Source organism: Amblyomma mixtum, chromosome 7 (genome assembly GCF_055824585.1).
Source record: "Amblyomma mixtum isolate Tamu chromosome 7, ASM5582458v1, whole genome shotgun sequence".
Lineage (NCBI taxonomy): Eukaryota > Metazoa > Arthropoda > Arachnida > Ixodida > Ixodidae > Amblyomma > Amblyomma mixtum.
The window spans coordinates 100,936,770-100,955,060 of record NC_143018.1 but is presented as its reverse complement, the minus strand read 5'-3'; the positions used below and the strand labels follow the sequence as shown (position 1 = coordinate 100,955,060).

The 18,291-nt window shown below is 49.0% G+C and overlaps 1 long non-coding RNA gene and 3 other non-coding genes across 4 annotated transcripts; all 4 read left to right on the top strand.

The window, feature by feature from the left end:
* The first annotated feature begins 12,112 nt into the window (after positions 1-12,112).
* On the top strand, positions 12,113-18,086 carry LOC149337013 (uncharacterized). The gene is made up of 3 exons (XR_016284590.1): positions 12,113-12,398; positions 12,784-12,877; positions 16,871-18,086. It is a non-coding gene; the product is annotated as an uncharacterized LOC149337013 (long non-coding RNA).
* On the top strand, positions 16,007-16,080 carry TRNAT-GGU (transfer RNA threonine (anticodon GGU)). The gene has a single exon. It is a non-coding gene; the product is annotated as a tRNA-Thr (tRNA).
* TRNAT-GGU (transfer RNA threonine (anticodon GGU)) lies at positions 16,287-16,360 on the top strand. Its single transcript has one exon. It is a non-coding gene; the product is annotated as a tRNA-Thr (tRNA).
* On the top strand, positions 16,567-16,640 carry TRNAT-GGU (transfer RNA threonine (anticodon GGU)). Its single transcript has one exon. It is a non-coding gene; the product is annotated as a tRNA-Thr (tRNA).
* Positions 18,087-18,291: the final 205 nt, after the last annotated feature.

Sequence of the window (18,291 nt, the reverse complement as noted above, 5' to 3'; positions counted from 1 at the left end):
GGTCTGTACTCAATGAAAAATTCAGTTGTTAGTCCAGCCGTTGTCCTGTGTCGTTCTCTTCTTGTGTTTCCGTCTTTTTTGGCTGGTTTTCTCCCTTGACATGCCTTACCAACAGGCCCACCATTCTTCCCTGCACCACTTTGTATAGATCGGATTTGTGACTTATGGTCATTAATTTCAACGAACTGTGAGCGTGAGGATAAGTACGAACGGATTAGTCGAGAAGCTGCGCTCAAACATCGCATTGTACACTACGACAACCTCCGAGAAAATAAACAGACCATTCCATCACCTCACCCTGAACTTTCCACCATCCTGAGCAAAATTCAGCCTTTATACGCAACGGCTAGTGTGTATCTGTACTGTCATCGCCCGTAACCTTCAGTTCGCAACTGCCCAGAACACTACGCAAACCTCTCCCACTGTCCCGATCACCCCTTTACTCTGTACCCACCCCCTAGTTTATGGAGTGCGGCAAGCCCGCTACCAACTTAGTGGCTCATACAAAAGCTTCACAATAAGTGCATTATCTCTCGCTCTCTTTTACCGAGAAGCGTAATCACCGGCCTTTTTTTTTTTCGGGCCGGTTGGAGCTCGCGTGTTCCGTGCAGTTTTTATTTTTCACTGTCTGTTTCTTGTCAACATGCTGGCACGCTCCTGGGGCTAAGAAATGCAGAATCAACTTCCCCGTTTTGAGCTATTACTGATGGCTGCTATTTTCTCTCATTAACATCTGCTTTATTTCTCCCGACATCATCTCACGTGCGCGGGTCTCCAAGCGCCATTCAAATAACGCGCGCAGGCGCGAAGATCACGTTGTTGTTGTTGTTGTTGTTGTCCTCTAGAAAATGGCGCATACCCACTGCGGGGGATTGGCCAAGACACAGGCGGCAACTGATAGGTGTACAAAATGTTAAACAAGAAAATAATTGTGGGGAAAAATAAAATAATCATGATAATAATAGCAATTAGGAAATAAATGAAAGGATCTCAAATGTGTAATTGAAATAGGTTAAACAAATGCTGTGAGATCGGTGACTGAAATAGAGAACGGGGCTAAATATTCCACGTTTCAGAAAGCTTTCATTCCAGAGAAATATTGGTCATGAGAAAGACCAGAGCTTAAGACGGCAGCCGTTTAGTGTCTGTAAGGAAGTTTTGCATGGCGGAGAGCACATTCCAGTTGCTGTGCCCAAGGGAGGAAGCCCCAAGAGACAGAGCAACCCCAGCTGACAGACTTAGACCAAGCTGTCGTAACGGAAGCTCCAGCAGGCGGCTCCGTAAAGAGGAGAAACGGCGGCAGGTCAACAAGAAATGATCTATCGTTTCGGGTTCTCCGCAGAACGGGCACAATGGGGAGACCGCCAGACCAGATCTATAAAGGTAGAAGTTTAAAAGAGGCACGCGACAACGTAGACGAGTGAAGGAAACCTCAAGCTTGCGTGATCGCCATCCTTTACTGCACCACGGGTAAAGGAGATGCCGGAATTCGGGAGAGGAGGTCAGAGCTGATGCTGCGAATTCTTTCAGGAGCAGATACCTGCGAAACCTGGCCGCGGTAATATATGCGCTGGGTGGAAGCACAGATACGACTGGGCCTTGAAGAGATGCCTTCGCCAGGGTATCAGCAACCTCATTCAAATGGATTCCTCTGTGCCCAGGCACCCAGACCAACCGTAATGAACACACGTGGGGTGGAACCAAGCATTTGAATAACCGAAGTGAAAAAAAAAAAGAAGCGCAGCCCCGTGGATTTTTTACGCGAACAAACCATGCTCGCGCCGACGCCATCTTGGGTCTACTGTGCTTTGTGTGTGTTGTTTCTTTTGTGTAGTGGTGTGGCGGCTGAACCGTCGAGTGGCGCGAATGTTTTGATCTGGCAGTAGCAACAACGTTCCAGCTACTTGAAGTGAGCTTGTGCTGTGTGTGTGATGCAGCCGCTTAGCGACTGCAGGGCGATCAAACGATGACGGGTTGTTGCGTTCCCGGGTGTTCTGGCAGTGATAGAAAGGGACAGCGGCTGTTTCGTTTTCCGCGAGACAGCGTGCGCCGCAAGGCGTGGGAATGCCAGGTCAAACGAGAGGGCTGGAAACCTACTGACAACTCCAAAGTGTGCGAGGTAAGGTTGTCAGCGCTCACATTTCAGAGCTATTTTGGCGTTGTTGTTGTTGAAAACTTTTGTCGATTTGTCCAATAAATAAGGACCACACCGGCTGGGCCGCTCTGTCTCACCCCCCTTTACGGGAGAGGGGACTTAGGAGCGGCCCAGCCGCACAGGATGGTCGCATTTTGGCGTAGGTTGAGGCAAAAGAACGTCACTTTCTTGTGACCACTGAAATTAATGACTGTCAAAGGCGACCGGCTGAGCAGTAAATTCATTGGCGAAGGAGTCTACCATTTTCCCTCTTGTTACAAGCACGTGAAGGTAGCGCATGCTAGTGCATTATCATAAGTGTAAACATAGATCTGTTTACAGTTCCAACGTTTGGCGTTATTTGAATTTATCTCAACAGGTGTCAGTGCTTTTAGTGTCGCAGATGACGCAAGAAGGCCACGCCCCTTAAATTGGTCCGCCGAGATTCTTGATGACGATGAATGTTCATTATGTTATAATATAGGCTTATTGTTTTTTCATTAATTACCTTATTTCAGCTTCATTTTGACGCGAACCAGTATGAAGCCAATCGCCAGGATGGACGGCGTCTGCTTAAACAATCAGCTATACCATTGCTGTTCGACTTCAAGCGTAAGTGAACATCATGTGTTGACTGGGAAGTAAACACATCGACTCGGAAACGTTGTGTTTAGAACACTGGTTTTTGTTAGCGGATTTAAGCACTCCTTAAGTAAACTACTTATGCGCTGGGAAGAAAGGAATCACAGAGGAGACAAAGAGGCATTGCATATCCTTATTAACGTACATGTTTTTTTTTTCTTTTTGTACAGACTAGAGGCAGCACGGTATTGTGTCAGGGTCACTCCGAAAGTAATACATCCTTCTTTTTTTAAATTGTACAAAATCCGAGCCGATATTGGTGCCGTTTTAAAGATAGGGCCTTCCTTCTAATACCATTTTGAGTAACGGACAGCAGGTGAGCTGCGTTCTGCAAGAACGGCATCTGACGCCAGAGGTGCAAACAAAACAGACATGTACGTGTTATTGAATTCCTCGCTGGTGAACAAACTACACCCACTGACATTCATCAGTGCTTGCTTACGGTCTACAGAGACAATACAGTGCATGTGAGTACCGTGAGGCAGTGGATAGGGTATTTCGGAATTTCGGAGGCGGCGACCCGACGATGTCTTCGAGAGACGTGTGTATTGGTTGGTCAAGTGGGCTTCCCAGAGCTCCCGATATGTGTTCACCATGCCCAGCCCCAAGAGGCGCTAGTTGGAGGGGTTCGCGGGTAGGCCCAGCTGGGGCCCGCTGAATAGTTTTGCGGAGGATGACTTGCTTGCTTCCGCAGGTGGAGGTGCGGAGTCGAATATAGGATTCGAGTGGCTACAAATGCATGCGCCAACCGCAAGGCGTCCTTGGATCGTAACACCCCGCGCTTGTTAGAAACCCGGCGGACCATCCGGCCCACCTGGCCCCCACCTTACGGAGGTTGGTCAGTGTCGTTTCTGACTGTCTGTGTTGATGTATAAAGAGACCCAGTACCCGCATTTCGATATGCTCAGGGATTGGACCTGTCTCAAGAGTCAATGCAATTCTGGCTGTGCACTTTGGTGAGGGGCGTAGGTGTACAAATTAAAACTTTTGGGGTGAGCATTCGTGGCCGCAGCGGCGAGCGTAACGGTCCACTATGGTCGCCGGCCGCCTCCTGCAGGTTGGCCTCAATGTCTCCGAGGGAACCCTGTGTGGCCCACAGGGTGATGTCATCGGCGTACAGCGCATGCGGCACACCGGCGACAGCGCCCAGCTGGGCTGGTAGGTGCATCATAGCCAAATTGAATAACAGGGGAGAGAGCACCTCGCCCTTGGTTCCTAAATGAAAAGGGCCATGTTGTGTCCCCTTATTGCTTTTGTGTGTGTGCGCCCCCGCATCCTCCTCCTAACGACCACTCGCATCCTCCTCCTAACGACCACTTGCCCTTCGTCGCACGCTGTCGCCAGATGCCCCCCCATGGTGCGCCCCCGCATCCTCCTCCTGTTTTGGGAAGCCACTCCCTCCCGTGGACGCTTCTCCGCTCCCTCCTTTCTTCGGGCGGCCAGTTCGGCTCCTGCCTCGGTCGACGCTGGTCGCACCCTCATCGGCTTTAAATAAACGAAGTCTTAAAGTACCGTGTGCGTCTTTCGCTGCATTCAACACAGCGACCGGACACGACAGTGGCGACGAGAAAGTGGATTCGACCCGCGCTACGCAACGCTATTGACAAGCCATGGCTACGCGAGGGTTTCCCAATCAGATACCAGAGTTCAACGGCTCATCGTGGTCATCGTGGGTTGGACGCCTTCAGTTCTACTTTGAAGCTAACAACATCACAGACCCAGCCTTGAAGAGGGCCAACCTGCTGACGCTGTGCGGGGAGCAGACCTACGATACTGTCTGCGCCCTTATTCAGCCAAGCACACCAGCGGCAGTGTCTTACGACGACATCGTAAAAGCGCTGCAAAAGCACTACGACCCAAGGCCATCCGAGGTCTACAGCCGGGCTCGCTTCCAACGACGAGATCAACTGGGAGGAGAAACTGTGAGCGCCTACGTAGCCGCGCTCAAGAAGCTCGCTGCCGACTGCAATTTTGGAACGCTGTCGACAACAGCTACCGGGCAGGAGGGAGACGCAGCTTCTTCTGCTAACACCACCATGCTTCCCTTGGACGTGATGTTACGCGACAGATTTGTGTGCGGACTGAGTGACGAGTCACTGCAGCAGCGCCTGTTCGCTGAGAAGGACCTCACATTCAGCAAAGCTTACGACATCGCCGTTCGAGCGGAGAGCGCCGGTCACCAGCAGAGAGGGATTCGCCGGAACACCGAGCCGGTACACCAGACAAGCAACCAGGTGCGCAAGCCTTCTGTTGTTGTAAAATCGGTCAAAAAGGCACAACGCTGCTGGCGGTGTGACGACCAACACAACCCCCAGGGATGTCGATTCCAGTCAGCCACGTGTAATTTTTGCCACAAGCGAGGGCATATCGAAAGAGCATGCATTACGAAACGGAGACTTGCCAAGATAAAGTCACCTTCCCAGCCTAATCACAGCGTCAACGCCTCAGAGAATACGCCGCTATCTGACCTCCATGGAACAACATCAGCAACACCATCTGTGTTGTACGACCTGAACACCATGAATCTCGGCACGCGACCGAAGATTTTTACAGAAGTAAGCGTACATCACCAGCTGATTAAGTTCGAGGTGGACTCCGGCGCAGCCTGTACTCTGATCAGTGAGGACACGTTCCGAACTTCATGGCCATCTGACGCACCCGCCCTGCAACAAGACGACACGCACCTGCGAACGTGGTCAGGACAGAATCTGCCACTATTGGGCTCTGCCAACGTGCAGGTTAACTACAACGGCCAGACCCATACGCTACCTCTGCTTGTTGTGAAGGGCACAGGATCAAGCCTTCTAGGGAGAAACTGGTTTTCTCCACTAGGCGTGATGATATGCGGCATACACCAGACGCCGAGCCAGAACATGGTTGAGCAACTGCAGGAGAAATACAAAAGAGTATTCTCGGAAGAGATTCCAGGAAACGAAGGGCCCCCGGTCACACTGGAGTTGTTGGACAACGCGCAACCCAAATTTCTGAAGGCCAGGCCGGTGCCGTTTGCTCTCCGAGATTCAGTTGAAAAAGAGTTGGACAAACTGGAGCAGCAAGGTGTCATCGAGCCGACGCAGCATTCAGAATGGGCCACACCACTTGTCGTAGTTCGCAAGAAGAACGGAACCATACGCCTCTGCGGAGACTACCGGAGCACCGTCAATCTTGCGACTAAAGCGTCCTCTTACCCGCTACCGACACCTGAAGAAGTATTCAGTGTACTACGTGGCGCAAGAGTCTTCAGCACATTGGACCTCACCCAGGCGTATCAGCAGCTGAAGGTGAGCGAGTCAACTGCTGAATTATTGGCAATTAACACACTGAAAGGCTTGTACAAAGTCAAGCGACTGCCTTTTGGCGTAGCTGCAGCCCCGGCCATATTTCAAAAATTCATGGAGACAGTGCTTCAGGGCATCCCAGGAGTTTGTGTCTACCTTGACGATGTCATCATCAGTGGCACTTCCACTGAAGAGCATGCAGTGCGCCTAGAGCTCGTTCTCGAAAGGCTAGCAAACGCTAATTTGTGCATAAGCAAATCGAAGTGCTGTTTTGCGGTGCCAGAGGTGCAATTTCTGGGACACCGAATTGATGCGGAAGGCATTCACCCTACCGAGGACAAAGTGCGAGCGATCACAGAAGCACGAGCACCAACAAACAAGCAGGAGCTACAGGCTTTTCTCGGACTCTTGACGTTCTACGACCGGTTCTTGGAACAAAGAGCTACCGTGGCCAACGACTTATACCAACTCCTTCGGAAAGATGTGACATGGACATGGTCGCCACGCCATCAGCAGTCATTCGATGCCCTGAAAGACCTGATTCGAAGATGTACAGTCCTCCGCCACTACGACGAAAGGAAGCCTCTGCTTTTGGCTTGCGACGCATCACCGTACGGAGTCGGCGCGGTTCTATCGCAAACTGACGAGCAAGGAAGGGAAGCTCCCATCGCCTTCGCCTCACGTACGTTGTCGCAAGCAGAACGCAACTACGCGCAACTTGACAAAGAAGGGCTAGCCATCGTCTACGCGGCGACACATTTTCACCAGTACATTGCCGGCCGGAAGGTGACCTTTATAACCGATCACCGACCGCTATTGGGCATTCTGGGACCACAAAGGCCTATGCCACCAACTTTGTCTCCGCGAATGACACGTTGGTGCATCAAACTCTCAGCGTACGACTACGCTCTGGTCTACCGCAATGGGAGTAAACATCAAAACGCCGATGCGCTAAGCCGTCTGCCACTAGACGCAACTGTTGACGAACCATTTCCACCAGGAGACGTTCTGATGTTCGAAGCACTGCCAGAACCTCCGCTTACAGCAGGCACAGTTGCAGCATCTACGCAGAAGTGCGCAGCTCTCCGGCTAGTTTACACAGCTGTTCAACAAGGCAACGTGCATAAACTCAAAGGGGACAACTTCGACGCTTACCGCAGGCGAGCTACAGAGTTGAGCACCCATCGCGGCTGCATCATATTTGGGTCCCGAGTTGTGATGCCGAGAGAACTACGCGCACAAGCTATGTCTCTCATCCACGCCGGACATCGGGGCATCGTTGCAATGAAAAAGTGTGCCAGAAGCTACATGTGGTGGCCTGGCATTGACAACGACATCGAAACAGTGGTGCGAGAATGCAAGCCTTGCCAGAGCAGCCGGAGCGCCCCGCCGAAAGCTCCTGTCCCAGAATGGGAAAAGCCAGACACACCATGGCACACACTGCACATTGATTTTGCAGGACCAATTGAGGGCTGCACTTTCCTTGTGGTCGTAGATGCCTACACAAAGTGGCTTGAGATAAGGCAAATGGGACAGACGACTTCGGCAGCAGTCATTGACAACCTCCGATCACTATTTGCAACGTTCGGCCTGCCGCGCAAGGTAGTGTCGGACAACGGAACACCGTTTGTGTCTGCGGAGATCCTCAAGTTTTATCGCGACAACGGGATCTCATCAGTTACATCGGCCCCCTACCACCCAGCGACAAACGGACAAGCCGAGCGCTACGTAGCCGAGCTAAAACGCGCCCTTGAAAGAGATCAGACAGGCTCGCTGCAGCGCCGCCTTGCGCGCTTTCTCTTCAAGCAGCACACGACGGTTCAGAGCACAACAGGCGAGACCCCCTCGAAAATGATGTTCGAGCGTGAAATGCGAACCCAGCTCACAGCCATCCTCCCCGAGCCAAAGGCAGAGACGTTCCGGGAAGAAAAAGCAATTCCGCGCTGCGGCACGCTTAATGAGGGGCAGCGCGTCCTCGCCCGACAGTTTCTGAAAAAGCCACGCTGGGAGGAAGCTACAATTGTCAGACGCATAGGCCTGCGCTCTTGGCTCGTCAACATACATGGCACAGTAGCACGCCGACATCTCAACCAGCTGCGTAGATTTACGACGCCGTCTGAGAGCTGTCCGCCAGCGGAGAGAGCACGTGCACCATCTTCCCACATAGCCTGGCACCTCTTCCCGGAAGAAGAGACTTCGCCCAGGACAGACCTAGGAGACACAGCGAACAACAGCCAGCCTACAAGTGTTTCTCCCCCAGCGCACAAAGCCAGCGCGCCTCCACGCGTGAGCGCCGACCCCCTGCACGATACCAGGCAACTTTCTAAGGGGGAAGGAAGTGTTGTGTCCCCTTATTGCTTTTGTGTGTGTGCGCCCCCGCATCCTCCTCCTAACGACCACTCGCATCCTCCTCCTAACGACCACTCGCATCCTCCTCCTAACGACCACTTGCCCTTCGTCGCACGCTGTCGCCAGATGCCCCCCCATGGTGCGCCCCCGCATCCTCCTCCTGTTTTGGGAAGCCACTCCCTCCCGTGGACGCTTCTCCGCTCCCTCCTTTCTTCGGGCGGCCAGTTCGGCTCCTGCCTCGGTCGACGCTGGTCGCACCCTCATCGGCTTTAAATAAACGAAGTCTTAAAGTACCGTGTGCGTCTTTCGCTGCATTCAACACAGCGACCGGACACGACAGGCCATGTTACTTATCCTGGATTCGAATGTAAGATTGTCTTTCGGTCGAAAGTTGCTGAATGTAAGGAAAGACGTTTCTGCCGCAGTTAGTTTGAGAGAGGTGCGTGAGAATGATTTCTTGAGTAACGTTAGGCGGATGCTGTATCACAAGGCCACCGCTTCGGCGCGTGCGCGTGCGCAGCCGGCGTCCGGTGCATGTTTCCGTTATACTAAACCCCTAAAATGTCTACCTCCAGGGGATCTTTAACATGCACTTCCATCGCACAGCACACGAAACGCAACAGCGACAGCGCCCGTGACGCAGAAAAGCCGGTGTCGACGTTTTTGTTGGCGTTGGCGGCGTTGTAACACGAGAATCTCCAAGTAAAAAATCTTGTGTATAGATACGGGCAATCGAACCCACGTGCTTCAGACTGCGAGGCGAGCACGCGCAGAACGCGCTGCGAAGGCTCGTTGGTTCGGGTTCAACGACCCAAAGCGACTCAGGCTATGAGGGACGCCGTAGTGGAGGGCTCCGGAAATTTCGACCACCTGGGGTTCTTTAACGTGCACTGATATCGCTCTGAATAAAAGTGGACCTTGAATGCGTTGTGGTCTTTGACTTCGTGAAGTGTTTGTGTGTACTGATGCGTACATGAGTAATCATGAGTACGCGAATTTTGAAACGGGACCCGATAACAGTCGCGTTCTACTCTAGAAAGCATTTAAATTGACTACCATGAGCTTTGGCAATGTAGCGCCATCTATGTTGTAAAGATGAAAGTAAATTCGTACAGCTACAGCCACGGCCACCTGGATCGAGCGCGCGTGATCAAGACGGCCGTGGTACAGCTGGCGCTGAGGTGCGATATAGGCAGTGTTATGACCGTGTTCGGAAATAATAATAATAAGAATTGATTTTTAAGGAAAGGTGATGGCGCAGTATCTGTCTCACTTATCTCGGCGGACACCTGAACCGCGCCGTAAGGGAAGGGAGGAAGGTGGGAGTGCAAGAAGAGAGAGTGAGAGCTAGGTGCCGTAGTGGAGGTCTCCGGAATAATTTCGACCACCTGGGGATCTTCAACATGCGCTGACATCGTACAGCCTTGTGTTCCGCCTCCATCGAAGCGCGGCCGACGTGGTCGGATTCGAACCCGGGTACTCCGGCTCGGTAGACGAGCGCCTTAACCACCGCGGCGAGTTAGGTCTGAGTTTGTGTTTATGGAGCTCTACGTTCCAAAGCGACTCAGGCTGTGAGGGACAGTGTAGTGGGGGGCTTCGGTAATTTCGGCGACCTGGCTGACACCGCACAGGGGTTGTGGATTTGAGGACTGGCAGAGGAAACTTTTGAAGGGGTCAACTGGTTGCAATGCGGATCCCGGTGATAACAGGACGGTTTCGCCCCTGCGGGCGGCAGCGTGGGTGCAGCCCATCGCGACCTCTTCGGGCTTCAGTCGGGCAGGCAGCGGCGACCGAATCTGTGTGCCTCGTGTTTTGCGCTGGTGTCAACCGCTGCGATGTCATGGAACCCGTCCCGCCCGAGCGCCAGTGATGTACGCGTCTGTGTGCTGTTGTTGCGTTCAAAAAGCGTTGTGTTCAAAGGGCAACGCATCGCGCCGAACGGGTGGTGGCGTTCCGTGGACTCCCTGGCAGCGCTACAACACGGTGTCGCGTTCCACTCCTAAAGGCGAAGATTAAGCGTCAATAATTGGCAGTTAATAATGCACCAAGGGAAAGTGAAGTGAACAGTCGCGTAGCAGAATGCAGCACTTAGTCTTTCGCCTTTCACCACTTTAGCCGCTAAAGTTCCTCGTAATTTTTCTTTGTAGTAAGATTAGTTTGTTTAAATTTTGTGCACTGGTGTTTCTCCACACCAGTGCGCAGTAACTGAGCACAGAATGGAACAAAGAATTATATATAAGCTGTTTTAATTTTGGCAGGAAATAAATGGCGATTTCTACTGAGAATGCCAACTACCTTTCGCGCTTTTGAGCAAAGATGATCGATCGACATGGTCATTCCATAGCATGTGTTCAGAGAAAACAACTCCAAGTGTTTTCACAGATATCTCTCCATTGATTTTATATAGACCAATGATAATGATTTCTGGCATTTCCACACATTTACCGGGTGCACGGAACAAAACACATTTTGTTTTTGATTCATTTAATAAGAGGTTAACTGTTATTCTCAGACCACTCCTGCAACCGAAAACAAACTGAACTTGCGAGTGGTAGAATATCAGTCAGGCTTCTTCCACTAAAAAATATGTTACAATCATCAGCGTAGATGACAAATTTGGACAAATTATCAATTAGCACTAGGTCATTTATATAAAATAGAAAAAGGAAGGGACCAAGGATGTTGCCTTGAGGCACACCACTTTGTATAGATCGGATTTGTGACTTATGGTCATTAATTTCAACGAACTGTGAGCGTGAGGATAAGTACGAACGGATTAGTCGAGAAGCTGCGCTCAAACATCGCATTGTACTCTACGACAACCTTCGAGAAAATAAACAGACCATTCCATCACCTCACCCTGAACTTTCCACCATCCTGAGCAAAATTCAGCCTTTATACGCAACGGCTAGTGTGTATCTGCACCGTCATCGCCCGTAACCTTCAGTTCGCAACTGCCGAGAACACTACGCAAACCCTTCCCACTGTCCCGATCGCCCCTTTACCCTGTACCCACCCCCTAGTTTATGGAGTGCGGCAAGCCCGCAACCAATTTAGTGGCTAACACAAAAGCTTCATAATAAGAGTATTAACTCTCGCTCTTTTTTACCGAGAACCGTAATCATAGGCCTTTTTTTTTTTCTTCGGCGCGGTTTGAGCTCGCGTGTTCCGTGCAGTTCCCGTTTCTTGTCAACAGGCTGGCACGCTCCTGGGGATAAGAAATTCTGCTTCCCCGTTTTGTGCTATTACTAATGGCTACTATTTTCTCTTATTAACGCCTGCTATATTTCTCCCGACATCATCTCACGCGCGCGGGTCTCCAAGCGCCATTCAAATAACGCGCGCAGGCGCGAAGATCACGTATGGATGGATGGATGGATGGATAGGAGCGCCCCCTTTGAAACGGGGTGGTGGCAATTGCCACCATGCTCAGCTTTTCTTTATTTATTATTTTTTTGTTTACTGTGTTGGCAATTCTCATTAAGATTCTCCATCAACTTTGCCTACGGTTTCCTACTATTCTAACCTTATGCCACATCTCTGCTTTTCAACCACCAATCCTCCAATCGCTTTTTGCTGACTTCCACGTGGTAAAAGAAAGAAGCGCCGCCCCGCGGATTTTTTTTTACGCAAACAAACAAACAAACCATGCTCGCGCCGACGCCATTTTGGGTCTACTGTGCTTTGTGTGCGTTGTTTCTTTTGTATATTGGTGTGGCGGCTGAACCGTCGAGTGGCGCGAATGTTTTGATCTGGCGGTAGCAACAACATTCCAGCTACTTGAAGTGAGCTTGTGCTGTGCGTGTGATGCAGCAGCTTAGCGACTGCAGGGCGATCAAACTATGACGGGCTGTTGCGTTCCCGGGTGCTCTGGCAGTGATAGAAAGGGACAGCGGCTGTTTCGTTTTCCGCGAGACAGCGTGCGCCGCAAGGCGTGGGAATGCCAGGTCAAACGAGAGGGCTGGAAACCTACTGACAACTCCAAAGTGTGCGAGGTAAGGTTGTCAGCAGGTAGAAGAACGTCACGTTCTGGTAACCACTAAAATTAGTGGCTGTCAAAGGCGACCGGCTGAGCAGTAAGTTCATTGGCGAAGGAGTCTAGCTGTTTCTCTCTTATTACGAGCATGGGAAGGTAGCGTATCCTAGTGCTTCATCATAAGTGTAAACAAAGATCTGTTTACAGTTCCAACGTTTGGCGTTTCGCTGTAGTTCGCCGTTGTCATTTGCATTTATCTCAACAGGTGTCAGTGCTTTTAGTGTCGCAGATGACGCAAGAAGGCCACGCCCCTTAAATTGGTCCGCCGAGAGTCTTGATGACGATGAATGTTAATTATGTTATAATACAGGCTCATTGTTTATTCATTAATTACCTTATTTCAGCTTCATTTTGACGCGAACCAGTATGAAGCCAATCGCCAGGATGGACGGCGTCTGCTTAAACAATCAGCTATACCATTGCTGTTCGACTTCAAGCGTAAGTGAACATCATGTGTTGACTAGGAAGTAAACATGTCGACTCGGAAACGTTGTGTTTAGAACACTGGTTTTTGTTAGTGAATTTAAGTACTCCTTAAGTAAACTACTTTTGCGCTGGGAAGAAAGGAATCACAGAGGAGACAAAGAGGCATCGCATATCCTTATTAACGTGTATGTTTTTTTTTCTTTTTGTACGAACTAGAGACAGCACGGTATTGTGTCAGGGTCGCTCTGAAAGTAATACGTCCAATTTTTTTTTTATTGTACGAAATCTGAGACAGATATTGGTGGCATTGTAAAGCTAGGGCCTTCCTTCTAATACCTTTTTGACTAACGGACAGCAGGAGAGCAGCGTTCAACAAAAACGGCATCTGACGCAGAGGTGCAAACAAAACAGACGTGTGTTATTGAATTCCTCGCTGGTGAACAAACTGCACCCACTGACATTCATCAATGCTTGCTTAAGGTCTACAGAGACAATACAATGCATGTGAGTACCGTGAGGCAGTGGATAGGGTATTTCGGAATTGGTAAAAAGATGTACTTAAGCCATGCTTTGGGCATCCCTACCCACTTGCCATCCCTCATATGAACAGCACCTCCAACTACCTAATCCTTGATAATCAATGAATTACGACTGAAGAGCTGTGTACACAACTGAATGTTAGCTGTAATGTCTTTGGAAAGGTGTTGGAAATCTTTGTTATCACAAGGCTGAAATCCTGAATATGCATAGTCGTGCCAGAGAAAAATCCAGAATTGCACTCGCAACACGATAACACCACGCCCAGTGAATTTGCGCCTTGTAAATGTATACACTTTGGTTTCTGAGTGAAACTGTATTACGTGAGTTGTCCGTAATAAGTAATAACGAATCATGAAGAAAAAAGTATTCAGAAAATAAAACTGTGATTAATGTCTGCTTCTTTGCATAGTGGTGGGCAGCGAAGTAGTTACTAGACAGAATTATGAGAGCTCCATGTGTTTTATCCTGGTTACCATTATTTTAAAAATTAGCCACCATGGTGGCTCAGTGATTATGCTGCTCAGCTGCTAACCCGAAAGACGCGGTTTGGTACCAGTCACAACGGTCACATTTCAGTGGAGGCAAAATGCTAGAGGCTCGTGTACTGTGCAGTGTCAGCACATGCAAAGAACCACAGGTTGTCAAAATTATCCGGAGCCCTCCACTACGGCGTCCCCTATAGCTTGAGTCTCATAACGAGAAGACATATCTCCTGTTCCTTCTCATATACCAGAAACCACTGGTACATATCTGCTGTAAGTTGGTGGGCATCTGCTGAAGGCGACTTTCGCCATTACACAATCTGCAGAGAGAGCATGCTTGGAAACCATTCATGCAATATGACAAACGGTAAGGCGATTTCACCAGGCACTATGATTCTGGAAAGCGATGAACCAGAAAACAAAGCCTTCATTCTAGGGTTTGCACATTGGCACTGCTCTTTGCTGGTGTCCAAGACTCGCAATACTAGAAAGGAAAGGAAATACAAGAAAGGAAAGTCGAGCTTCGGTTCTCATCGCTGTCCATATTAACTCAACAAGATTACATGAAATTCAATAGACTGTATGCGCCGCGGCGGTGGCTCAGTGGTTATGGTGCTCGGCTGCTGACCCGAAAGACACGGGTTCGATCCCGGCCGCGGCGGTTGAATTTCTTTGGAGGAGAAATTCGAGGCCCGTGTACTGTGCGATGTCAGTGCACGTTAAAGAACCCCAGGTGGTCGAAATTTCCGGAGCCCTCCATTACGGCGTCTCTCATAGCCTTAGTCGCTTTGGAACGTTAAACTCCATAAACCAAACCAAACCAATAGACTGTATGCATTTTTGCCCTGGCCATTTTTCAGAGAGCGAGTTTCCACAGTAGCGAGGCGAAAATACATGAGAAAAGTTTGGTCCCCAGAATAATTGTCCATAATTGTAGTCTTTTTTATTAACAGTGGTCATATTAACGGGCTACGTGTCTACTGGTTTCGTGACCATGGAGCATGTTGCAAAATTTAGCTGACCCGCCCTACGACATTCAGCTTCAAGTCTGGACTTAGCACCTTTAAAGCTCCATCTTCTAGGGTCTATGAACTATGTGGGCAACATTCATTTTGCTCTGCTGCTGTCATCACAACCGCCGTGGTGGCTCAGTGGTTATAGTGCTTGGCTGGTGACCCGAAAGACACGGGTTCATTCCTGGCCGCTGCAGTCGCATTTCGATAGAGGTGATATGTGTACTATCAGCGTCAAATGAAACGCAAACAAAACACCTGAAACGCGAGCACAAACAATCAAGCATATTAGAGGCTGGAGGTGAAATACAGGCGTGGGCTATTAACATTTCAAAAGAGCGGTCTTTTCGGCTTCCATGGGAAAATCAACTGCTCATGTATTTTGCCTCCCTCGTATAATATCTGTGAGTTGTGCTGTTCGCGTTTCATTTGACGCTGATAGTACAATGCGATTTCAATGCACGCTAAGAACCCCAGGTGGTCAAAATTACATGGAGCTCTCCACTACGGCATCTCTCATAGCCTGAGCTGCTTTGGGACGTTATACCCCCTAAAACCAAACCAAAGCAAACAGCTGTAAGAGTGTGGGTTACCTCTGCTAGTTCAGATTTTTGCAGGCACAGCATACAGGCTCTTGTTCACAAAAGTGCATAACGAATGCTAGTGACTATGTGAAAAAAAACTGTGTAGCTGAAATCTTGCAATATTACGTTCTCCGTCTGTCTTGTAGTTTCCATAAAAATAGGAAACATTGCTTTCGAAAAGCCCCTTGTAGTTTAACCATGTCATCTCATCAATTCGCTCTCGCCCTACCATAAGCTTGCCGTCCTGGTTAGCTCAATTGGTAGAGCGACTGCTCCGGTGAAGCGGTGGTCCTGGGTTCGAACCCCGGACCAGGACGAATTTTTCTTTAACTACGAAGTTTCTGAGAAAGCTATATAGCTTTCCTTTGTAGCCGTATGGCTGCGCTGGGGTGGATGCCAGTGAGTAATTACTCCCTTATTACAAATCTACTCCACCTTGGGGGATTCCCCTAAACATTTGACCAACACAGTCCCACTTCGAGTTATTGATCAATTCGCTCTCGCCCTACCATAAGCTTGCCGTCCTGGTTAGCTCAATTGGTAGAGCGACTGCTCTGGTGAAGCGGTGGTCCTGGGTTCGAACCCCGGACCAGGACGAATTTTTCTTTAACTACGAAGTTTCTGAGAAAGCTGTATAGCTTTCCTTTGTAGCCGTATGGCTGCGCTGGGGTGGATGCCAGTGAGTAATTACTCCCTTATTACAAATCTACACCACCTTGGGGGATTCCCCTAAACATTTGACCAACACAGTCCCACTTCGAGTTATTGATCAATTCGCTCTCGCCCTACCATAAGCTTGCCGTCCTGGTTAGCTCAATTGGTAGAGCGACTGCTCTGGTGAAGCGGTGGTCCTGGGTTCGAACCCCGGACCAGGACGAATTTTTCTTTAACTACGAAGTTTCTGAGAAAGCTGTATAGCTTTCCTTTGTAGCCGTATGGCTGCGCTGGGGTGGATGCCAGTGAGTAATTACTCCCTTATTACAAATCTACTCCACCTTGGGGGATTCCCCTAAACATTTGAGCAACACTGTCCCACTTCGAGTTATTGATCAATTCGCTCTCGCCCTACCATAAGCTTGCCGTCCTGGTTAGCTCAATTGGTAGAGCGACTGCTCTGGTGAAGCGGTGGTCCTGGGTTCGAACCCCGGACCAGGACGAATTTTTCTTTAACTACGAAGTTTCTGAGAAAGCTGTATAGCTTTCCTTTGTAGCCGTATGGCTACGCTGGGGTGCATGCCAGTGAGTAATTACTCCCTTATTACATGTCATTCAAGCTTGACGACTGGTACCATTTTTTAAACCTATGTGAATTGTATGGCAGGAACAGCTTTATCCTTTCTTTTTCTAGCTTATTAATTTTTTTCTCACTTTCTTGTATGTTTACAGCTCAGCCTAAACGCAAAAAGCCGCTTCCTCAACAAACCAGCCCTGCATCCAGTGTCGATGATTCTATAAAAAAAGAAAACTCGTCAACAGCACGAGACTGCACCTCTGGCAATAGTGGCGCGAGTGCAAATCATCAACAACGTACCAGTGACTGTGCACCAGGATCACCAGATGTGCCTTCTACGAGCTCATCAGCAGCACAAAAATGTTCTGGCAGTAATGACATGAGTGAAAGGAGTCAGGAAGACGCTGATGACTGTCCACCAGGATCAGCCAATCTGTCTTCTCTAGGCTCGCCAGCACCACAAGAATGTTGCTGGGGCAGCAGTGACAATGAAATGAGTGAAGAGTGCCAAGAAGGTATCAGTGATTGTGCAGCCGGATCAGCAAATGTCTTTTCTATGTCCACAAGTGAACTCGTCAGTGAAGTGCTTGAACTCCGGAAGAAGAACTCTGTTTTGCAAAAACGTTGCTCTGAGGCGAACAGAAAGCTAAAAGCGCAACGGCTAAAAACAAGCCACCTTCAGAAAGAGCTGTCTACTGTAAATTCAAATCTGAACATCCTCAGCGAACATATAAAAATGTGCCTACAGAAGGCTTCGGCTTCTTCCATTCAAACCAGGCATGCTTCATGGAGAGAGAAGTTTTTATGATGGCGTGTATAAAAAAGGACTGTGCACAGCTTCTGATTGAAATTGAGATGAGAGCAGCTAGACAACAGCAATGGAGTGCTCCTTGGAGCAACTCTTCCAGAGCATGGTCAGCCAGCAAATCAAGCTCTTATGGAATGAACAGTTCTTTGGAAGCAAATGATAGTGTACAGTATTGTGTGCTTGTGTTCCTCATAACATTGAAATATTTTGTATTTCACCCGATCATCTAAAGTCCTTTTTTTTTCTTGAGATGCAGATGTGCCTTTTCTGGTGTTTTATACTTGTGTATGTTTGTATTTCATGTGATTATGATATTTGTGTGACACTTTCTACAGTAATGCGTGGAACATTGTTTTGTTGTTGTTTTGTTGTGACTGCTTTGTTATATGTTTTATTGCTCGTCCCCTTAATGCAGAACTCTCGAAAGAGGGCCTTTAATGTTAATTTAAATATATAGGTAAATAAGCAAGACTCCACTGAGAGATTGTTCTTAGCTACCAAACGGGGCGCTGAATTAAAATCTCAATCTCTCTGAACTCCTGCAACTCAAGTACTGTGCGTTGTATTCCCTAAGCTTGCGCTGCGATCGAGCTAATTTTTTTTACCTACGCACAAGATGTTGTCCAGATTAAATTTACATTACTGTTATAATGTCTTGAGGTCTCATTTCTTGGAACAGCAGCACAATGGATGTTGTTGTCCAGATTAAATTTACATTTCTGTTATAACATGTTAAGGTCTCATTTCATGGAACAGCAGCACAGTTGA